Below are 25,094 nucleotides of genomic sequence, written 5' to 3'. Positions count from 1 at the left end.
ATGTAATGTTATGCGAAATGACGTGATGATATGATGCGAAATGATGAGGATGCCGAAGACTCTCAAGTGCTTCATTTTTCCTATGTGGCTACAAAAGACACAAAGGAATATACTAATTAAAAGCAATGTGCACTTAAGAATTAATTTTTACCATCCTTTGGATATCACTTAGTTGTAGGCCTTTTGCTTTATTCCCACAAAGGTTAATCCTTATTCTGTACAACACAAGTTCTTGCTAGAGATGAATATGAAGTTAGTGATATAACAACTCAATTCATCTTTGGGCCAATCTTAAAAGAATAGTCAATGTAAGATTGATAGCTTGAGATAAGAATTGAGTTAAACCGCTCAAGCACCCAAAGCTTCATATCATCTATAGGTACCTGCAAAACTTATTAAGTACATTTTGGTACCCATCTCATGATGGGTCCATCAAGGTTAGCCAATATGGACTTAGGAACCCAAATAGTCTTTGTCCTAGAATGTGGTGAACTCATCACTTTTCTAGCACAAGAGTCAAATTTGGGTCTCCTAAGCATATTTGAGTGAATTGACAAGTTAGGCTTAGGAGTTTTACCCTTTAGACAAACCTTGAATAGATGACCTTTTTCACGGCAATTGTAGCAAATGTGGTGCTTGTCCTTGCAATGCATTTGCCTTTTGCTTTCATCCTTTTTTATGGTCATCTTTCTTAATCGTGTAAGATCTTGGTTCTTCATGTGGGGGCATGAACCGATTTCATGACCCTTCTCCTTGCATCCATATCACCTCCTATCGCTTCTTTTTTATCTTTCTTTGTTGAAGCACATAGGTACATCATTAGAGCAAATAGTATGAGCATTAATTTTCTCACCTTGAATTTTTCTCATGCGCTTCTTGGAAAGCTTGGTATTCTTTTGGAGGGGTTTTGTGCATGCTACGATTGTCCCCTTCTCAAGCTTTTTCACCATATTATCACGGTTATCTGGAGAAGGTTGAGCATGACACTTTCCCTTCAATTGAGTCAAGCTCCTTTTTAGCCTCTCATTTTCTTCCTTGAGCTCATTGTTTTCTTTTGCATAGGAAACATTACTTGTTCCTGAAAATTCTTGCTCAATGGAAGATTGGCTTTCTTGAGAGCAAAATTTGTTAGCACATGATAATAAAGTTTCTATTTGGGTACATGTGCATATGTGTCGGAGGGTAAATCTATTCGGCCAGGTGGCGGATTGCACCCGCCCTAATTCCTAAAATGAGGAGGGGCCTAAGCGTCTTGCTTCTTATGAGGTTGGTGGATGAACACACGAGAGCACACGAGGGTTTAGAGTGGTTCGGGCCGCCGGGGCGTAACACCCTACTCCACTGTGTAATGTATTGTGAGTCTGAGCTTGGATCTGTCTTGTAACGTCGCATGCCTCCCCTTTTATAGCAGAAGGGGGGCATGCACAAAAGCGCTGAGCCTCGACATGTGGGCCCAGGGACATAGAGAATATAACACTTGAGACTATAAATATTTGCTGCCGGGGCAATCCCCTTGTGTCCTATCGTCCGAGATCTGTGTATCTTCGGTGTGCAGGGGAAGCTTCTTGTAGAAGGGATAACACATTGCGTTGTTTGGCACGAGCGCACTGTTCGCCAGCAGACCCAGCATGCGCGCCGCCTGCTGGATGACCTTGACGCCGTCTGCCAGCGGATGGGACGGGACGCATTAAATGATGAGAGGGCACGTAGCCCGTCAGCGCAATGGCAGGCGGCGCGTCCTTTCTTCAATAAATGCAGGGGCTGCATGGCTTTACGTCAGGCTCGGCCCGATGGCTTATGTCATGGGCCACAAGCAGCGGGTCTTCGCCTGAGCGGGAAGTGAAGGGCAAGGCCTGGAGATGTGTCAGCACCGGACCACTACTTACGCCAGGGTCCTCCTCGTTCCGGGACCTTGCTGAGGTTCGGACCATACTCGGAGGCTCCGGACTTATAAGTATAGGGGTCTGGTGTCCTTCTGTGGATGTTCGGACCCTATGATACATACTAGGATGTTCTGTCTTTCCTTGCCACGTGGCGCCCTTTGGCCTGCCCATGCGGTGGGGTCAGGCACCGCCCTCTGTGTGGCCTGGAGACGTTGCATGGGTGCGGCGTCTTCATGCTGTAAAAGAGGGTACCCCTGATTTAGAGTACCGACAGTGGCCCCCGGGCCCACCTTAGGAGAGGATACGATCCTGTTGGTGGGGCCAGAGTCTTATTGGTGGTTGGCCTGCCGCTCCTGCGCGCCTGTTGATGCAGTTGCTGTCGGTCCGCCTATGGTCACGTCGACAGCCATGCCCGTTTTCACGGTTGACCGGCCCGTGACTCTCGCACTTAGCGCGCACTGCTGGGCCACACGCGGGGTGCTTTGAGTCGTCGCACTGGTTCTAAAAACTTATCTTTTCAGTTTCCTGCGACGGCCCGGAGGAGTCGTGGCATTGGCGCGAGTGGCGGTGCGACTTTTCCGCACCCAGTGACCGGCGTGCCGGTTGCATGGCATGTGGGTATGGGCCCCGATGTTGGACCGCCGGTTGCCGCGAAGCTGAGGGGGCGCATAACCACGGGATGGTTGTATGCTTCCCGCATGGCGGTTCGACTTTTCGATCGCTGGTTTCGGCGAAGATGAGGGAGCGTTTAACCGCGGGGCGGTCGCATGCTCCCTGCGCGGTGGTTCGCCTTCCTCGCGCTTCGGGTCAGTCAGCCTAACACGTGGGGCCTGGCCCCCGTGTCATAGGGTAGGAACCTTGGAGTACGTCAGGGGAGATTTTGCCCATGATGCTTCAGGGCACAAGGTGGGAGGTCTACCTATAAAAAGGGATCGATCTCCCGGGCAGTAACCATACTTTGCCCCTCTCGCCTTCATCGCACCCTTCCGCCTTCCGGGCCTCCAGATGGGGTGCGCCGGTGTTTTCTGGAGAGGTCCGTGTCAGGGCCACCCCCTCCGGCGACTTCACCGCCGGAGAGCTCGTGCCCGTGGTGGTGCCGGCGGTCTTGCCCTCCTTCTAGCGCCCCACCTTTCACGCGGGCTGGCGGCCCGCTTATTCCTCCAGCATTCGGGGGAGAAGGGCGTTCGCCAGCCTTGCGAAGGAGGCAAACCTTGGCTACGCGGGGTCGGCCGTCTGAGGCGCCGTCAGCTGCCGCGTGTCTGGCTCCTCGGCCTGTGGGGCTTTGGTGCCGCCTCCGGCACTGCCTCCTGTCGTTTAGACGGGGCGTGGCTGTCCGTCCACCGAACGGGCGACGGTCGCACCGTGCGCAAGTCGGCCACATCCACGGCTTCTCCCGCGTCGCCGGCCGCCCCGGGGGGTCGTACAAGACGTCGTACGTCGTGGGGGGCGGCGGCGGCGTTCTTGGATGGTCTTGTCCTCACTCTCGCAGCGAGGACGGGAGCGAGGACCTCTTTGCGCGCGTGCTGGGGCGGCCGTCGTTCGCCGGTACGGCACTGGTGCGCAGGTGGACGCTATCGTTGGTGCTGAGGTGGTCGTCGCCGCTGGTGAGGCTCCCCACTGCAGAGGTGGTTGCCTCCGCTGGCGAGACCGTCAGTGCCACCTGCCGCCGGACCTCCGGCTCTTTGGCTTTAATGGCCTCGTTGTCACCCCCTGTAGGAGGACAAGGGCGAGGACCTATTCGCAGCAGCGCTCACCCTGAGGTGATCGCTGCTGCTGGCAAGCCGCTCGGAGCGGAGGTCATTGTCGCTGCTGGTGCCGAGGTGGTCGCTGTCGCCGGCGATCCGTTGATGCAGAGGTGGTCGCCGCCGTTGGTGGAGCTATCCAGAGCCAGCTTCCAGCGCGACTCCTGCTGGTGCAGCGTAGTCCATTCCTGCAGAAATGGAGCTAGGGTCCCGCTTGTAAGGGAATGTAATGACATTTGCTCGAGAGCAGAATGTAATAACATATGTACGCAGGATTTTAGCCTGGGAAGCCAACTTGTGTGTTTGGACCCCCTGGATGGTGGCTTCAAGTACTAAGACACCTACCACAGGGTGGTGGAGTATGCAGGCTCACGGTACGGGACCAGGCTGAGCGGCTACACGGTTTCCGGACCCCCCTAGGAGACAAGTGCCCGTTCTTCAGAGCCGGACCTCCAGGTTGTTGGACGCACAGGACTATAGTTTTAAATACTAGGACACCCGTCACGGAGTGGTGGAGTGTGCAGGATTTTGGGTACGGAACCAGGCTAACCGGCCACACAGGCTCCGGACCACCCTATGGAACGGGCATCCGTTCTTTTAGAACCGGCCCCCAGGCCTTTCCCTGTTTTTGTAAAGTAATAAATATTGTTTACTAAGCAGTATTTAACACTTATCTGTGTATCGCTTGTTCCTGCTGTGCGAGATGTTGTGGTGTTGAGTCCCCCTGGTACCTGGCCCCCTGCCTGGGATGCAAGCTTGATGTGTCGAGGTTGGATACCAGCGTATTCTGAAAGAGTTGTCAACAATTCTCAGGAGGGAGCCTCTCCGAGACCTAGATCTGTACACAGCTTTTAGCCAAGGAGCGTTAGCAATACACCCGTAGGACCCATCATCTGACACTAGCCATCCTTTGATACGTGCTCGGGACTTGCAGGGTCCAGTCTGGGGGAGCCAAGTTGTGCGTCCAGACTCCCTGGATGGTGGTTCTAGGTACTAGGACACCCGTCACAGAGTGGCGGAGTATGCAGGCCCACGGTACGGGACTAGGCTGAGCGGCTAAACGGCTCTGGGCCACTCTAGGAGACAAGTGTCTCTTCTCTAGTTCCGGACCACAGGTTGTCAGACCCACAAGACTTATAGTTCTAAGTACTAGGGTACCCGTCACAGAGCGGCGGAGTGTGTAGGCTTTCGGGTATGGGACCAGGCTAAGCAGCCACACAGGCTCCGGACCACCCCATGGAACAGGTTCCCATTCTTTAGAACCGGCCCCCAGGCTGTCGGGCCCTCCTGCTTTCGCGAAGAGGTCCTAACCTGCAAGCCTAGCTGTCCAATTCGGATGTCATTATGTTTGATGGAATGAGAACTGCTTGGGTGGGTTAGGTAAAATAACATCTAGAAGACTGCAAGGTGAGACCATGGAGCAGTAGGACAATGCTATCATAGAGGCGCATCTGAGAGGGTAGTTTTCCTTTATAACTTATCATGCATGTGTGCGGACCAATAGGCCGGGTTTATGGGGACAGACCCCACCGGGTTGGCGTACACGTATGCGCTACTTAGTTACAAAAGGGAAACAACTCGACCCCTCAGACCTGCTTTATAGATAGAACTTACAGAGATGTTCCAGCACCGGGGGAGGTACTCCTTCAGTCGTAGTTAGACAGTCGCCCTCGGGTCGAAGTATTCCCGTTACCTTGAAGGGTCCATCCCAGCTGGGGAGTGTTGCGGAGCCCTGATTTGGTTTGGTACTTCCGTAAGATTAGGTCCCGACCCCAGGTTTCCATCTGCGTTTGATGGAGGAGCCCCCGTCCTTGGCCTTGGTCACTCCTGGATAAACCTGTCAGAAGTCTGGACCCGTGGGTGACCCAGAATAGTTTCCGGAGGAAGGCAAGCTTCAGCTCCGTAGGCCGGGGGACATGGGGTCCCGCCGGTGGTTCGTCTAGTCGCCATCGGAGTGGGAGTCTTTAGTGAAGACGTCCTTTAGGCCCCCCTCGGGTGACTGGTACCCGAGGTCTCGCTCAGCCGCGGCTACCTCGTCATCGTCGACCTTTTCCTTGCCAGGGCGACGACGAGGTGGGGAGCCGTCCTTGGAAGACTGTTACCTTGAAGGGTTTAGGCCCCTACCTGGCACGCCAAATGTTGGAGGGTAAATCTCTCCGGCCGGGTGGCGGATTGCACCCGCCCTAATTCCTAAAATGAGGAGGGGCCTAAGCGTCTTGCTTGTTACAAGGTTGGTGGATGAACACACGAGAGCACACGAGGGTTTAGAGTGGTTCGGGCCGCCGGGGCGTAACACCCTACTCCACTATGTAATGTATTGTGAGTCTAAGCTTGGATCTATCTTGTAACGTCGCATGCCTCCCCTTTTATAGCAGAAGGGGGGCATGCACAAAAGCGCTGAGCCCCGACATGTGGGCCCAGAGACATAGAGAATATAACACTTGGGACTATAAATATTTGCTGCCGGGGCAATCCCCTTGTGTCCTATCGTCCAAGATCTGTGTATCTTCGGCTTGCAGGGGAAGCTTCTTGTAGAAGGGATAACACAGTGTGTTGCTTAGCACGGGCGCACTATTCGCCAGCAGACCCAGCAGGCGCGCCGCCTGCTGGATGACCTTGACGCCGTCTGCCAGCGGATGGGACGGGATGCATTAAATGTTGAGAGGGCACGTCGCCCATCAGTGCAGTGGCAGGAGGCGCGTCCTTTCTTCAATAAATGCAGGGGCTGCATGGCTTTACGTCAGGCTCGGCCCGATGGCTTATGTCATGGGCCACAAGCAGCGGGTCTTCGCCTGAGCGGGAAGTGAAGGGCAAGGCCTGGAGACGTGTCAGCACCGGACCCCTACTTACGCCAGGGTCCTCCTCGTTCCGGGACCTTGCTGAGGTTCGGACCTTACTCGGAGGCTCCAGACTTATATGTATAGGGGTCCGGTGTCCTTCTGTGGAGGTCCGGACCCTACGATACATACTGGGATGTGCTGTCTTTCCTTGCCACATGGCGCCCTTTGGCCTACCCATGCTGTGGGGTCAGGCACCACCCTCCGTGTGGCCTGGAGACGTTGCATGGGTGCGGCGTCTTCATGTTGTAGAAGAGGGTACCCCTGATTTAGGGTACCGATAATATGTGAGGTTGATATGATTTCAAGTTAGTTAACACGACCTCATGAGTCATTTCTAACATGATATGTGAATCCATCAGTTTAATATGAGAGCACACAAGCATATCATGTTTTTATTGCAAAGCTGGATTTTCAATATTTAGCTTTTCTATTATGTTCTTGAGCATAGCATTTTTAATTTCTAATTGAGCAATATATGATGAATGATTAACAGCTTTAATTTGCTCAATTGAAATGTCTTCATACCTTTGGACCAAATCATCATGAGAGCACTTTAGCTTCTCATGCTCTTTGGTCAACTTCTCCAAGTCTTTGATTTTTCGATGAGGATATCTTCTTACTTATGAAGCATTTCCTTTTGTTGTTCTACTCTTTTCATGAGTTTGAGCAAGCTCATCCGGTTCTTCTTACTTAGTTGAGCAAAGAATTTTTGAAGGTCATCCTCATCTTCACTGTCACTTTCATGTTCATCCTCATCCTCACTTTCGCTTTCACACTCCCATTAGCGACAAAGCACATATGAGAAGTGGATTTGAAAGACGAACCTTGTGAAGAGGTGGATTCGTTGTTTGGTCTCCATCGATCATTTTCTTCTTCTTCAATCTTGTTCTTCACCTCATCTTCATTTTGAGGAACATCCTTTCAGCGATTCTCATGGCAAGATCTATTTCCCTAGGATCAACATCTGCACCAAAAGATAAAGACGAGGCAACCTCAACTTTTTCAAGCTTAGAAGCACTTTTCTTTCTTAGTCCCCCTGACATGATCTTTTCCTCACGCGGTTAAGTGTTAGAACGAGGATTAGGCTTTGATACCAATTGAAAGTTGCCTAGAGGGGGGTGAATAGGCAAGTTAAAACTTTGTCAACAAAAACTAGAAACAAACTGGGTAAAACCAGTTCAACAGGTGTCAAAACTGGTTCAACTGGTTTGCACGAGCTCAACTAAACGATGAGATATAAAATTGAATTGATCTTGTAATTCACCCAGTTAACTTTAGAAATGAGATGTTCTATATGATCCACAGGGTTCAAAGTAGTAGATCTGAGAAGGGCACTTCTCAAAATCCACACACCAAAAAGATATAAGCAAATCTTCCATGGAATGGCGAGAGAACGAAGAACACAAACAAACACAATGAGCAAGAACACAAGAGACACAAGATTTATCCCAAGGTTCGGTCACACCACCAAGGTGCCCTACTTCCTCGTTGAGGCGCCCACAAAGAGCTGGGTCTCTTTCAACCCTAATCCTCCCTTTGTCGACCACAAAGGTCAAGCCCACACACTAATCTTTGCTCAAACGAGCGGGTAATACAAACTTTCTTATGGTCTTCCACAAGATTTGGGGACTCACAAGAGACACCTAGTCGTCTAGGAGCTTGAAGCTCCAAGAGTAATGAATCCACAAAGAACTTGATGTAGTACCAAAGCTCGAATGAAGAAGAGCAAGAGGGATTTAGAGATGATGCACAAAAAACGCTGCTCTCAAACTCACTCAAAGATTTCTCTCCAAAGATTTGAAATGGGAGAGGCAAGAGATGTGTGAGAGAGAGTGGGAGGTGTTTCTTAGGTTAGAAATGGAGTTCAAATCATGCTCTTCTGTGGGGGAGGTAGGAGTGAGTATATATAGGTGGGGCTCCAAAACTAGCCGTTTGGTAGATTTTTTGGCCTAAGACCAGTTGAACCGCCCCTTAGGGTGGTTCAACCGCCCTTGGCATGTCAGACAGACTGTCTGCCAGTCTGACTGTCTCACTGACTGGCAGACTGACCTCCAGGCTGACTAGGTTGACCAAACCGGTTGAACCGCCCCTAACACCTCTGGCGACCTGTTTGCCAGTCTAACTGGCAAACTGCTGGTCAGAGGTCAGAGGGGTCAGAGACCAGCTGAACTGCCCCTCTGGTCTTGCCCAGAGAGTTTGGGAGAGAAAACCCCAGCTCAACTGCTCGAAGACAAGTTCAGCTGGTGTATGGTCAAAGAGGATCACAGTTGAAGTTGAGTTCAGCTGGAGTTGAGAAAGCTCAACTGTAGTTGAGACAGCTCAGTTCAGCTAAAAAGCTCAACTATAGTTGAAAAAACTCTACTCAGCTGAAGTTCAGCTCAGCTGAAAAGTTCAACTGTAGTTGAAAAAGCTCAACTCAGCAGAAGTTCAGTTCAGCTGAAAAGCTCAACTGCAGTTGAAGAAGTTCAGCTGCTTTTCAACAAGAACACTCTAGGTTTCTCAAACCTAATCGCGGTCAACCATAGAATGTTCAAGACATTTTTTGGTTTTCAAAAATAGCTTTTGAATATAGAGGCTTGAGCTTTGGCAAACACCAACCTTCTTTTTGGATCCCCCTTGATAGTACAATGATTCCTATACTCAAGTTAAATAAAATATAATTAAGTAAACTCCTTGAGTAATTGGTGTCTCATGTGTGATTTATCCATGGCGTTGCTTCATAAGGATCACAAACATCTTTGTCGCAACTTTTGAAGCAAACACAAATCAAACCCTATGACTTGTGCCATATCACCATATATGAGTTCAAATCATGGCTTCAAGTCACCTTACTGATGCATCAACATGTTATAACTCTTTATAGCTGATTAGTTCATCGACTTAGTGCAAGTACTCTCTTCTTCACCTTAGCCATGGTACCTCGGTCTACAAGCCGTCGCTTGGCCTTCACCTTCGCTTAGTTCCTCGAAGCCCTTTCCTTGCTATCTTCACCTTATCAAGCCATTCTTGAGTCACATCCTATTGAGCATCTATTGAGAGAATCATTTCTTCAATATTGTGAACCATGCTTGAATGTCTTCTAGATATAATTGTTAAGATCAATCAAGCTCTAGTTTGATTCTCATAGAATCATATATGGACTGATAGTAATATGGTCAAGCCAATTCACGATCCCTCATATCTTATTCACTTTGGCTTGACCAATCCTCTTAATCACTTCATCCTCTATTCTGATCATATGTATGTAGTGATTTCTCAGGTCTTGTCCATATATTCAAACCAATATAGAGATCATATTATATCCATTTGTATTGTCTCACTGGTTATTTAACCTTGTGTTGAATCTTTGTTCACTGATCATTATACACTATTCAAGTATGTTCATCATACTGAATTTCCTGTTCAACACTTAGCAAACTTGTTAGACCTTTAAATGTGTTGTTATCCAAATCACCAAAACTCACAAAAGGAATGAATGCACTTTCACGCAACTAGAGGCAGGGGTAGAGGCCATGGCCCGCAGCAGCGAAGATTCTATTGTCTTTTCCATGGCGAAGACTTAGCACACCCAATTAGGGATTGCCCTGAAACTAAAGCAACAAAAGATCGAATGGCCAGAAACCAACCGACTGACAATCAAAGAGTTGTCACCCACACCTACCATCCCCATCAGTACAACCAGCACCAAACCCCACAATGACCACTTCCATCCTCATCAACAAAACCACAATATATACGAGCAAAACCAAGAAATCCTAGCTCTACCTCCTCCACCACCACCACAGCATCCAAATCAACCATTACCACCACCACCCCTACCGAAGCAAGAGGACTTCGCCGATCAACCCTTTCGAGGGGTCATCCACATGATTACCGGAGGATCCAGCTCTGAATTCAACACAAAATGGTAGAAGAAAGACCACTATTGTCACACCCGGTTTTAGAAGGCAAACCGAATGCGAACCATGTACGTGCCAGGATCAGTTATTCACGTACACAGCAGTTACATAATATGGACATCATCACACAGTGCTCAAAATAGTATTAAAAGGGAATAATAGTCGATTACATCGTACGTCTGAGACGTCCATATAGTTCTTACAATAAATCAAAGTGCGGAAAAGAAACGTAGATAACTGCGGCCTTCACAGGCAGCCGACTGGGGGTTGCCGCTAACCCACACCTAGAACTCGTCGTAGTCTTGGAACTCCTGGAAGTCTCCTTCCACAGCTTCATCTTCGCCTGAGCAGTGGTTGCAATGCTGACAACCTGGGGGGGGGGGGGGTTTGGTGTGTAGAGCAAGGGTGAGTACACATCAACATACTCAGCAAGTATCCTGTTTGGCTGTAGTGGACTAGCTTTATGTGGGGATAAGCAAGCAGTTGCTTTTAGTTGGTCAGATTATTACTTACTAGTAGAAAGCCAAGTTTTAGCATTACCCAAGTTATTAACCCGATGTACCCTTTCCAAACGGAAAGAATACCACTTACCAGCACCATAGTCATAACCAAAACCATCGATTCTCATAGCCACGTGTACCACAATGTCTCTGATCAAGTACCACTAATCACTGGAGCTCCCTTGGCCGCTCATAACCGTGAGCACGGCTGATATATCAGTTTTCAAACACTCTGCAGAGGTTGTGCACTTTACCCACAAGCCGTGATTCCCTCTTGCCTCGGGCCGATCAAACCCTTAAACACTACCAAGGTGAATAGGCAGGGTTTCACTACGTAGCCTTTACAAAGATTCCCCGGGGCTGTAGCCGCCCGTTAGGTTTCCTAAATGTACCGCACTCCTCCCCAAGGGACAAATCAACCTTGGCAGAGCGAGCCGCATACACCGAGCCCCATTGACGGCACGACGGCGAAGCGAACTACACCCCGGATCCTCTAATTATTCAGCTAAGGGCACCCCATTCCACCCTCATGGTTGCACTGTTTTTCCGGGCGGTCATCCATAGAACAGGTCCTTACGGAGAGGCACTCGAGAAACCGCTCGAGCCCCCTTGAATACCACAAGTACAACATCATAATAAGAGAAAGGAAAACAGCGTATCATAAATAATCTCATCATGTTCATTGATTAGAGTTAAGCAATAGCATAAAGCTAGGTAATAATAATCCAACCCAAATAGGTAATCAAGGACATGGATAACAAAAGCTAGTTAATCCTTAGGTATAAATATGTAAAGCGGGGGGTGAATTAAAGAATGAATAGGACAGAGATAGGTCAAAGGACACTTGCCTCCACCAACCGACTGCTGCTCAGGGGCTTCTCCTGCGAGTTCCTCGGGCTCTTCAACCGGATCGTTCTCTATGCGAGCGCAAACATACATACATCCACATATTTAATACAAAAGAACAGTACACCATACAATAGAATGCAATAAGTAAACAGACGTTCTACGCGGGCTCACAGTTATAGTTAAGAGAGAAGGAGAACAAGACAGTCGAGAAACGATCACGTTACATGATTATAAATTAACCACTCGCTTAATGGAAGGAAATTTAATGTAGACACTATGTTTAGCGTAAAGTAAAGTCATGTTTCATGTCTAATTATTATAAGCAGGTGGAGATAAACAAAAAGGATGGTCGCGCGGCGAGACGCGCGACAAAGCTCTCTAAAACAAATTAAAAAGTTAACGACTCGTCGCGCGACCGAGCACGCAACGAGACACTTCGCCTTAGATACGAGGAGACGTTAAGCGTCGCGCGACGAAGCGCACGACGGCATACGTCGACTAAACTGAGTCCAAAGTGGAACGTCGCGTGAATACACACGCGGCGTTACACCTTAAACAACCTGAAACAAAAAAAATGGATCGTCGCGCGACGAAGCGCACGACGCAACACAAGATAGAATCTGAATTTAGACAAAACCGTCGCGCGGCGAAGCGCACGACGCAACACGCTAATTAACGAATAATCACCGCGAGCGCGGGCGAGCGAAGATACGGTCGGGCGAGGCCGGGACGGGGGAACGGGCGGGCGAGCTGGGGCCAGGGCGGTTGAACCGGCCAGGGGGGCGGTTGAACCGGCCAGGGGCGGCCGAGGCCGGGCGGGCACGGGGGCGGCCGAGCCGGGCGGGCACGGGGCAGGGTGCGGGGGCGGCCGAGCTGGGTGGCGGGATCGCCACCGCGCGCGGGGGAAGGGCGGGGAGCGCCGCCGGGCGGGCACGGGCGAGCGGGCGCCGCCGCGGGCGAGCAGGGGCGGGCGAGCGCCGCCGCGGGCCAGGGGAGGGCGGGCGCCGCCACGCGGGGCCGGGCAGGGGGCGGGCGGGATCGCCGCCACGGGGAGGGGCAGGGGGCGGGCGCCGCCGCGCCGGGGAGGGGTCGAGCGGGGGGGAAAGCCGGGGACGGGGAGCCGAGCGCCGCCGCGGGAGGGAGGCCGGGCGGGCGAGCCGGGGGCGGGCGCCGAGCGCCGCCGCGGGGAGGGCGAGCGGGCGGGCCGAGCGCCGCCGCGGGGAGGGGCGGGCAGGGGCCGCGCCGCCGCGCCGAGGAGGCCGGGCGGGGGCCGCGCCGCCGCGCCGAGGAGGCCGAGCGGGGGCCGCGCCGCCGGGGCAGGGGCGGAGACGGGGTCGCGCGCGGGCAGGGGGAGAGGGAGGGCGCGCGCGGGGGGAAGAAGAGGAGGGAGAGAGAGAGAGAGAGGAGAAGGGGAGGGGAGGGGAGCTCACCTCGGGGTCCAAAATCCGGTGATCGCCGTCTCCAAATCCTAGGGCACCACGGGGAGAGAGGGGTGGAAGAGGGAGAGGAGAGGTTGTTGCGCGGGAGATCCAAATGAGAGAGAGAGAGGGGAGGGGGGCGCATGGGGGGTTTTGGGCGCCAGGGGCGCGCAGGCCGGGGCGGGCCGGGCCGGCTGAGCTGGGCTGGGCTAAGTTGGGCTAGGCCGAGCCACTTCGCGGATCGAAAACCCACGACGAGCGCGGACCACTAAACGAACTTAAAACGCGAATCAAAATCCGGAACGGAACGAGACGAACACTCAACATCAGACAAAGAAATGTGCTTCGGCATGATGCAACACCCATGACACTTAGGTTTTGGTTTATACATGACACGGACACCTGCCGCTATACTGATTTGAAATTGGGAAGAAGGAGCAAACGGGGAAAGAGAAAAGAGAGTAACGCCCGAATTTGGTGAGAGAAAAGAAGAAAAAATTCTACCCCCAAATTCAGGGCGTTACAAACCTATCCCCCTTAAAAGAATCTCGCCCTCGAGATTCAGGGTTGGCTAGCAAAGAGCTCAGGGTATTTAGCCATCAGATCATCTTCACGCTCCCAGGTTGCTTCTTCTTCAGAGTGATGATTCCATTTGACCTTGCACATTCTGATGGTCTTCCTTCGGGTGACTCTGTCTGCAACCTCAAGGATTTGCACTGGCTTCTCAACGTAGGTCAAGTCCTCCTGGACTTCAAGACCTTCCACTGGCAACTGCTCTTCTGGCACACGCAAGCACTTTTTCAACTGAGACACATGAAAGACATCATGCACAGCAGACAAATTCTCTGGTAGACTGAGCTGATAGGCCACTTCTCCACGTCTTGCAAGAATCTGATACGGACCAATGTAGCGGGGTGCTAGCTTGCCTTTCACTCCGAATCTTCTGACTCCTCTGATCGGTGACACTTTCAGATAGATAAAGTCTCCGACTTCGAAACTCAGCTCTCTTCTTCTTGTGTCTGCGTAGCTTCGCTGTCTTGATTGCGCTATCTTCAGATTCTCTCGGACCATCTTGATGTTCTCTTCGGCTTCAAGCAAAATGTCTGGCCCAAACACTTGCTTTTCTCCAGGCTGATCCCATTGCAACGGAGTTCTACAACTCCTTCCATAAAGCGCCTGAAATGGTGACATCTTCAAACTGGCCTGGTAACTGTTGTTATAGGAAAACTCTGCATAAGGCAATCTCTTATCCCATCCGGACTGATCTTGCAACGCACAGGCTCTCAACATATCTTCAAGAATTTGATTGGTCCTTTCGGTCTGGCCATCTGTCTGCGAATGATAAGCTGAACTGAAATTCAGATGCGTGCCCAAGGCTTCATGCAACTGCTGCCAGAAATGAGAGGTGAACTGCGTTCCTCTGTCTGACACTATCTTCTTTGGCACACCATGAAGACAAATGATCCGAGACATATACAACTCTGCCAATACTGCACTGCTGTAGTTGGTCTTGACAGGTATGAAGTGGGTTGACTTGGTCAAGCGGTCCACTACTACCCAAATGGAATCGTAGCCGGCTCGAGTGCGAGGCAATCCGACTATGAAATCCATACCAATTTCATCCCATTTCCACTGAGGGATCTGCAACGGTTGCAACAATCCAGCAGGTCTCTGGTGCTCTGCCTTAATTCTTCGGCAACTATCGCACATAGCCACATGCTCTGCGATTTCCCTCTTCATTCCGTACCACCAGAATTTCTTCTTCAGATCCTGATACATCTTCTCGCTGCCAGGGTGAATCGAATAGGCTGTCTCATGAGCTTCCTTAAGAATCAACTCACGAATTGACTGGACATTGGGAACACACAAGCGGTCTTTGAACCATATCACACTTTCTGCATCTTCTCGAAAATCTTTGCCTCTGCCATCTAGAATCAGTCACCGGATCTCACTGATTTTCTCATCATTCTTCTGCGCTTCTTTGATTTCGCGCTCCAAGGTAGGTTCCAACTCAACTGTAACTCCTCGCGAATTGTTCAAAAATCCGAGACTCAACCTGTCAAACTCCTTGGCCAACTCATAAGGCATCGGACGAGCGACCATCAGATTGACTTGACTCTTTCTGCTCAAAGCATCTGCCACTACGTTTGCTTTGCCTGGATGGTAATGAATCTCCAACTCATAGTCTTTGATCAACTCTAACCATCTTCGTTGCCTCATGTTCAACTCTGACTGAGTGAATATATACTTCAGACTCTTGTGATCTGTGTAAACATCGCATTTCTGTCCATACAGATAGTGCCTCCATGTCTTCAGTGCGTGAACCACTGCTGCCAACTCTAGATCATGGATTGGGTAGTTCTTCTCATGAACCTTCAACTGTCGGGACGAGTAAGCCACAACTCTTCCCTCTTGCATCAACACGCATCCCAAACCTGTGTAACAAGCATCACAATACACCGAGAAGGGCTTGTGCACATCAGGCAAGACTAGGACAGGCGCTGTAGTCAACTTCTCTTTCAGCGCTTCAAAGGCCTCTTGACATTTCTGGGTCCACTTGAACTCAACTTTGTTGCCTAGCAACGCTGTCATTGGTTTCGCAATCTTCGAAAACCCTTCAATGAATCGCCGATAATATCCGGCCATTCCAATGAAACTCTTGATTCCTCGAGCATCTGTTGGCGCTTTCCAATTCAAAATGTCTGCCACTTTCTTCGGATCCACAGCCAAACCTTCCTTGTTGATTATGTGACCCAAGAACAGGACTTCACTGATCCAGAACTCACACTTGCTCAACTTTGCATACAACCGGTGCTCTCGCAATCTCTGCAATACCATCCTCAAATGATCTGCATGCTCTTCTTCGCTTTGAGAGTAAATCAGAATGTCATCAATGAATACCACCACAAACTTATCAAGGTAATCCATGAATACACTATTCATCAAGTTCATAAAGAACGCTGGCGCATTGGTCAAACCAAAAGACATCACTGTGAACTCATACAAACCATACTTGGTAATAAATGTCGTCTTCGGAATGTCCGAAGGTCGGATCCTGAGCTGATGATAACCTGACCTCAGATCAATCTTGGAGAACACACTGGCTCCTCTCAACTGGTCGAACAGATCTTCTATTCTGGGCAAGGGATACTTGTTCTTGATCGTGACTTCATTCAAAGCTCGGTAATCGATGCACATCCTCTTGGTGCCATCTTTCTTTTCCACGAACAAGACAGGGGCGGCCCAAGGCGAGGTGCTTGGCCGGATGTAACCTTTCTCTGACAGCTCATCAATCTGCTTCTTAAGCTCAACCAACTCTGGTCCAGATATTCTGTAAGCTCTCTTAAAGATAGGGGCGGTTCCGGGAAGAAGCTCTATGGCAAACTCAACTTTCCGCTCTGGTGGCATACCCGGTAAGTCCTTTGGAAACACATCTGGGAACTCGGACACAACCTTGATACTCTCAATTGGGTCTGCTTCACTGCTATCAACAGCTAGCTGATAACAACTTCCTTTCTTTGGCTCAGGCGGGACTAACTCGGTCACCACTTCCTCTCCTAGTGGAGACACCAACTTGATTGTCCTTTTATCACAGCTGATAACTGCCTGATACTTATCTAGCCAATTCATCCCTAGGATGACATCTATTCCCTGAGTACCCATTACTATAAGGTTGGCGGGAAACGCTATCCCCCTTATTTCCACACTTATATTCAAACAAAAGCTATCGGCTCGAATTCTACCACCGGCTGAGTCAATTTGAATGGGGGTTGACATGGTAGTAATTGGAAGATTATGTGCTTCTACCCACGATGCAGTAATGAAAGAATGCGTTGCTCCAGTATCAAATAACACTTCTGCAATATGGGAGTCGACTGGGAACATACCTACTATCATGCCGGGGGGTCTCCTGAACTGCTTCCGCCTCCAAGTGGTTCAGTCTCCCATGATTATAACGCGGCTGAGGGCGATTGCCTGCTCCAGGCTGAGGCACATTCTGCTTTGCTGGGGCATTGGGGCCTGACTGCTGCTGGGCTGCCTTCTTCGGACATTGCATCACCCAGTGGCCTTGCTCTCCACATTGGAAACATGCTCTGTTTCCAACCTGAGCTGGTGCTGCCTGACTGTTCTGCTGGTTTGCTGGGGCAGGAAGACGAGGTGCTTGCTGATTCTGCCTTTGAAACTGACCTCCTGACTGATTGCTCTGACGGTTCTGATACTGATGCTGAGGATACTGCCTTTGGAACTGTTGATGTTGCTGAGGTGGACGCTGGTTCTGCCTGAACTGCTGAGGTTGATTGCCTGAGAAACAAGGACGATTGCTGCTTCCAGGCTGGGGTCCACTGATCTTGCGCTTACGATCCTCCATCTCCTTACGCTTCCTCTCTGTCATGATTGCTCTGTCAATCAGGTGCTGGAATGTCGGGAAAGTGTGATTCATCAGTTGGTACTGCAGAGGGTCAACCAAGCCTCTCAGGAAACGGTATTGTCGCTTGGCGTCAGTGTTGACATCTTCAGGAGCATAGCGAGACAATTGCAGAAATCTGTCTCGGTACTCACTGACAGACAATGGCCCTTGCTTGAGAGCTAGGAACTCCTCCTTCTTCACTGTCATCAGACCTGCAGGAACATGGTACTGACGAAAGCTTCCTCTGAACTCTTCCCAGGTGATGGCGTCAGGGTGGGCATGGGTGGCGAGATAAGACTCCCACCATGACTGGGCTGCTCCTCTCAACAGACGGGGACCATACAGAACTTTCTCCCTGTCATCGCACTGAGCGGTATGCAACTCCCGCTCCACAGTGCGTAGCCAATCTTCAGCATCCATAGGGTCAGAAGAATGAGCGAACGTTGGTGGATGACCTCTCATGAATTCAGCACGCTTGTCTCTAGGCATCTGAGGCATCTGAGGTTGAGGTGGGGCCTGCTGCTGTTGCTGCTGCTGCTGCTGAATGGCGGCCAAAGTCTGACCGATGGCTTGAACTGCCTGAGTCTGCATCAGAAACATCTGCTCGATCGACATCGGGGGCGGGGGCGGTAGGTGCAGCTGCTGGGGCACCTCATCCTGTTGAGCGGCTCGCTCCTGCTGAGCACGCCTTCCTCCTCTGCGCCTATTCTCTGACATCTGCAGAATGCAACCACACATCAGAACTGATCTGGCAAATCTTGCAGCATAAGAAAAGAGTATAGAATTCTTCAACAACACTGAACAGATGAGCATCTTCACTGATCTCCAACACAGACCACACAGCTTCTCAGATAAAGAGGAAAGTGGAATAAAAGGTTTCCCAACTATATAACTAACTTTATTAACATAATAGGTAAACCAAAATGCAGGGGATACCCACACTCTGGTGACAATCATTACGAAGATCCAAACCAAACATAGTTCATCATGACAAACATAAATGCACAGGATATAGCAAACTACCCTGTCTAACTAAGACTTAACTAAGAGCGAGACTAACGCTAAGACTGAAGCTTCTATGTATATATTTTGTATTAATTACAAGATCCAACTCTAACGATCTATGGTTCTAGAGTTATCTTGGTCTTGCAGTCGGGATTGCCATAAGACTGGGATCCACGCCGAGGTGAGCGGTACGGGTGCTGAGTCCCGACGGGAGCGGGGGAACCACCGTCCAGGTGACGACGTTCCGCACGCTCAGCCCGCAACTGGGCGATCTCAGCACGAGCCCTACTCAGCTCATCTAATGCATGGTCCAGCTCCGTGTTTAGCACGGCGGCTAGGTTGACTGTGCTGCTCAACCTAGGATTGCCCTCACCGACAGGTGAGACAATCACGCCTCCTGTGCTGCCGGATGGACGGCGGGGGTAATACTTCAGGTCGAGACCGTCAGCTGCCCCACCGAAAACCGAGCAGTAGTGCGAAAGCGCACGCCGTGCAGCATCTTGCATGGCTGCCTCAGCTGAGTCCCGCTCAGAGATAGAATAGTGCTCTGAGCAGACCTCAGCACCCTGGAGACTGTTCTCCGGACAGCGCACCAAGCAGGTTGCCTCCCAGCGGTCCGGGTAGACCCCGCGACTGTGCTGGTAGACCACACAGCGATACTCGATGGACCAAGTATGCCGGTCAAATGCCCGACGTAGCAGGGTGTCGAGCGCATCGTGGAAGTGACACCCGCGAGCAGCGTCGCGAGTGATGGGTCGAGCAACCCATCCTTCCGGCTCAAGGTTAGCAGAGAAGTCGGTGTCGTGGCTTGAGCTGTCGTCGCCTCCTCCGTCATCTGGGTCTCCTCCAGCAGCTACTCCAGAAGCTGGGACGCCCAGTGGTGGTGCAGGGGGCGCCTCCAGAGGAAGCACAGGGGAGCAGCTCCTCACAGACTCTATCTCCTGGTGGAGCGAGAAAGAAGAGCCCTGCTGCTCCTATCGTCGACATTCCTGCTCCTCATGCAGGCGGTGGTGCAGTCTCTCCAAGTGGCTGGACTGTCCGGCCACGGGACGGCGAAGCGGACGCTCAGCAAGGCGGGAGGGTAAGAAGGGGATGACGGACTTACGTGCAGTGTGTCTAAGTCGAGCCATCTATAAAAGACATCGCAAGCAAAAGGGTGAGAACAGAATTAATATGACCAGCAAATAATGAATCATAAGTAAATGAAGGATTAGAATAAAACATGATTTTCAGCAGGGTATAGTATATAGTAGAACATAGGTTTGGTCGGTATGACCAACTTTTGAAGGGATATCAAAGTCAAGGCAGAGAGAGAGGTCTATAGTCCTTAGAACGACCATTCTACTCTAGGTTAGCGGTCCTACAGTCAGCACGGCTATGATACCACTTATGTCACACCCGGTTTTAGAAGGCAAACCGAATGCGAACCATGTACGTGCCAGGATCAGTTATTCACGTACACAGCAGTTACATAATATGGACATCATCACACAGTGCTCAAAATAGTATTAAAAGGGAATAATAGTCGATTACATCGTACGTCTGAGACGTCCATATAGTTCTTACAATAAATCAAAGTGCGGAAAAGAAACGTAGATAACTGCGGCCTTCACAGGCAGCCGACTGGGGGTTGCCGCAAACCCACACCTAGAACTCGTCGTAGTCTTGGAACTCCTGGAAGTCTCCTTCCACAGCTTCATCTTCGCCTGAGCAGTGGTTGCAATGCTGACAACCTGGGGGGGGGTTGGTGTGTAGAGCAAGGGTGAGTACACATCAACATACTCAGCAAGTATCCTGTTTGGCTGTAGTGGACTAGCTTTATGTGGGGATAAGCAAGCAGTTGCTTTTAGTTGGTCAGATTATTACTTACTAGTAGAAAGCCAAGTTTTAGCATTACCCAAGTTATTAACCCGATGTACCCTTTCCAAACGGAAAGAATACCACTTACCAGCACCATAGTCATAACCAAAACCATCGATTCTCATAGCCACCTGTACCACAATGTCTCTGATCAAGTACCACTAATCACTGGAGCTCCCTTGGCCGCTCATAACCGTGAGCACGGCTGATATATCAGTTTTCAAACACTCTGCAGAGGTTGTGCACTTTACCCACAAGCCGTGATTCCCTCTTGCCTCGGGCCGATCAAACCCTTAAACACTACCAAGGTGAATAGGCAGGATTTCACTACGTAGCCTTTACAAAGATTACCCGGGGCTGTAGCCGCCCGTTAGGTTTCCTAAATGTACCGCACTCCTCCCCAAGGGACAAATCAACCTTGGTAGAGCGAGCCGCATACACCGAGCCCCATTGACGGCACGACGGCGAAGCGAACTACACCCCGGATCCTCTAATTATTCAGCTAAGGGCACCCCATTCCACCCTCATGGTTGCACTGTTTTCCCGGGCGGTCATCCATAGAACAGGTCCTTACGGAGAGGCACTCGAGAAACCGCTCGAGCCCCCTTGAATACCACAAGTACAACATCATAATAAGAGAAAGGAAAACAGCGTATCATAGATAATCTCATCATGTTCATTGATTAGAGTTAAGCAATAGCATAAAGCTAGGTAATAATAATCCAACCCAAATAGGTAATCAAGGACATGGATAACAAAAGCTAGTTAATCCTTAGGTATAAATATGTAAAGCGGGGGTGAATTAAAGAATGAATAGGACAGAGATAGGTCAAAGGACACTTGCCTCCACCAACCGACTGCTGCTCAGGGGCTTCTCCTGCGAGTTCCTCGGGCTCTTCAACCGGATCGTTCTCTATGCGAGCGCAAACATACATACATCCACATATTTAATACAAAAGAACAGTACACCATACAATAGAATGCAATAAGTAAACAGACGTTCTACGCGGGCTCGCAGTTATAGTTAAGAGAGAAGGAGAACAAGACAGTCGAGAAACGATCACGTTACATGATTATAAATTAACCACTCGCTTAATGGAAGGAAATTTAATGTAGACACTATGTTTAGCGTAAAGTAAAGTCATGTTTCATGTCTAATTATTATAAGCAGGTGGAGATAAACAAAAAGGATGGTCGCGCGGCGAGACGCGCGACAAAGCTCTCTAAAACAAATTAAAAAGTTAACGACTCGTCGCGCGACCGAGCACGCAACGAGACACTTCGCCTTAGATACGAGGAGACGTTAAGCGTCGCGCGACGAAGCGCACGACGGCATATGTCGACTAAACTGAGTCCAAAGTGGAACGTCACGTGAATACACATGCGGCGTTACACCTTAAACAACCTGAAACAAAAAAAATGGATCGTCGCGCGACGAAGCGCACGACGCAACACAAGATAGAATCTGAATTTAGACAAAACCGTCGCGCGGCGAAGCGCGCGACGCAACACGCTAATTAACGAATAATCACCGCGAGCGCGGGCGAGCGAAGATACGGTCGGGCGAGGCCGGGACGGGGGAACGGGCGGGCGAGCTGGGGCCAGGGCGGTTGAACCGGCCAGGGGGGCGGTTGAACCGGCCAGGGGCGGCCGAGGCCGGGCGGGCACGGGGGCGGCCGAGCCGGGCGGGCACGGGGCAGGGTGCGGGGGCGGCCGAGATGGGTGGCGGGATCGCCACCGCGCGCGGGGGAAGGGCGGGGAGCGCCGCCGGGCGGGCACGGGCGAGCGGGCGCCGCCGCGGGCGAGTAGGGGCGGGCGAGCGCCGCCGCGGGCCAGGGGAGGGCGGGCGCCGCCACGCGGGGCCGGGCAGGGGGCGGGCGGGATCGCCGCCACGGGGAGGGGCAGGGGGCGGGCGCCGCCGCGCCGGGGAGGGGTCGAGCGGGGGGGGAAAGCCGGGGACGGGGAGCCGAGCGCCGCCGCGGGAGGGAGGCCGGGCGGGCGAGCCGGGGGCGGGCGCCGAGCGCCGCCGCGGGGAGGGCGAGCGGGCGGGCCGAGCGCCGCCGCGGGGAGGGGCGGGCAGGGGCCGCGCCGCCGCGCCGAGGAGGCCGGGCGGGGGCCGCGCCGCCGCGCCGAGGAGGCCGAGCGGGGGCCGCGCCGCCGGGGCAGGGGCGGAGACGGGGTCGCGCGCGGGCAGGGGGAGAGGGAGGGCGCGCGCGGGGGGAAGAAGAGGAGGGAGAGAGAGAGAGGAGAAGGGGAGGGGAGGGGAGCTCACCTCGGGGTCCAAAATCCGGTGATCGCCGTCTCCAAATCCTAGGGCACCACGGGGAGAGAGGGGTGGAAGAGGGAGAGGAGAGGTTGTTGCGCGGGAGATCCAAATGAGAGAGAGAGAGGGGAGGGGGGCGCATGGGGGGTTTTGGGCGCCAGGGGCGCGCAGGCCGGGGCGGGCCGGGCCGGCTGAGCTGGGCTGGGCTAAGTTGGGCTGGGCCGAGCCACTTCGCGGATCGAAAACCCACGACGAGCGCGGACCACTAAACAAACTTAAAACGCGAATCAAAATCCGGAACGGAACGAGACGAACACTCAACATCAGACAAAGAAATGTGCTTCGGCATGATGCAACACCCATGACACTTAGGTTTTGGTTTATACATGACACGGACACCTGCCGCTATACTGATTTGAAATTGGGAAGAAGGAGCAAACGGGGAAAGAGAAAAGAGAGTAACGCCCGAATTTGGTGAGAGAAAAGAAGAAAAAATTCTACCCCCAAATTCAGGGCGTTACAACTATCAAAGGGTCAATCACGTAGCCCTCACTAGGCCAGTTGTTCAAACAAAGTGGTCCCATATATCACTCACCTTTGACGCAAGAGACGTCGATCTCCGCAGCGCACCCCATGCCGAAGCGATGGTGATAAACTACCGAGTAGCAGGATGGGATCTGCACAAAGTACTCGTTGATAACAGCAAGAAGGCAGACAACATTTTCTTACATGCCTTCGATCGAATGGGCATAAGCCACAGCCTACTCATGCCCGTAGATAACCCTCTCTATGGCTTCGGAGGCAAAGAAACCTTCCTAATTGGCAAAATCGAGCTACCACTATCATACGACACTACGCTGAGTGTGCGAAGTGAGCAAGTCACCTTCGTCATAAACTCGAGGCAGCAATACACGGGCTTGTACCTATGCATGAAAATCCTAGGGCCCCAGGGCGCAATTACCATATATGGAGATCAACAGGTAGCCAGGAATAAAGAAAGAGACTTCCCGGCCTGTGAAGTGTGCATTATCTCACAACAGAGCACGAAGACCCTACCAGCTTTCAGCCAAACAAAGGGGCAAAGATCAATGCACAGTTGCAGCATAATGTGGGAGTAAAAAACAGTCCCCCTAGACTCGGTCACCCGCAAGCAAACAATCATGATCAGCGAGGATCTTTTACCAGCAGAAGAAGAAAGGCTTCTCTCTTGTCTCAACCACAGTAAGGACATCTTCGCATGGTCCGCCCTAGACCTTGTCGGTGTCAGTCGCACCATCATTGAGCACAGCTTGGGCATTGACTCCGTCGTGCACCCTAAGAAACAAAAACTGCGCAAAATGTCTAATGAAAAAACTGAAGCAGCGAAGGTAGCCACCGATTACTAGAAGCAAAATTCATCGAACTAATTGATTACCCCACCTAGCTTGCTAATGTTGTCACATGCAAAAGAAAAATGGAAAATGGAGAATGTGCATAGACTTAACCAATCTCAACAAAGCCTGCCCAAAGGACAACTTCCCTTTACCAAGAATCAACAAAATCGTTGATTCCACAGCAGGATGCGAAGTGATGTCTCTGCTTGATTGTTTTTTGGGCTACCACCAAAACTATATGAAGCAAGAAGACAAGGCGAAAACAAGTTTCATCATGCCCTTCGACACATATTGCTTCGTGCAAATGCTCAAAGGCCTCAGAAATGTCGGCTCGACATTTTCACAGCTCACTGAAAGCATTCTCGAAAGTCAAATGGGTCGCAATGTTTTCAATTATGTTGAGACATAGCCGCTGCGAGCAAAAACAAAGAATACCATCTCTCCGACCTCATAGAGACATTCGCTAAAATGCGTGAAGCCAGACTCCGCTTTAACCCGAAAAATGCATATTCGGAGTCCGACAAGGCAAGATACTGGTTACCTTGTATTGCACAGAGGCATCGAAGAAAATCCAAGCAAGATACAAGCTATAATGGACATGGCTCCAATAGCTCCAATACAGACTTTCGAGTTTTGTTTTAGACTAGCCATAGCTATTCCTAAACACGCACAGATTAGATCTGTCTTCGTGTATTCAGAACTCCACCCACGAGTAATAGATTAGATTGCTTCTTGTTCGTTCTTCGATTGCATGTAGGAAATGATCTTCGTGATTAGACTGATCTTGCACCAGCAAGGTCGGTAATCACAGGGAGTTAGTTCAACGATTGCATTGGTGCCTCGAGCTTGCTCGACATAGTCGGATCGCGAGGGTCATCTTCCGCCAGATCGAAATTATCTCCACTCACCGAAAGATCGGGCACTTCAGCCTTATCAAGTGTTATCAGATTTCGAGGTTGATCGGTGAGTTTATCTAGTGTTTTTCATCTCCTACAGTCCATGAAACCATATTAGTTTTTAGGTTAGACCTTATCCCATCACCCTTTTGAGCCTC

This window comes from Zea mays, chromosome 4 (assembly GCF_902167145.1).
Source record: "Zea mays cultivar B73 chromosome 4, Zm-B73-REFERENCE-NAM-5.0, whole genome shotgun sequence".
In the NCBI taxonomy this organism is placed as follows: domain Eukaryota; kingdom Viridiplantae; phylum Streptophyta; class Magnoliopsida; order Poales; family Poaceae; genus Zea; species Zea mays.
This window is presented reverse-complemented; position numbering follows the sequence as displayed.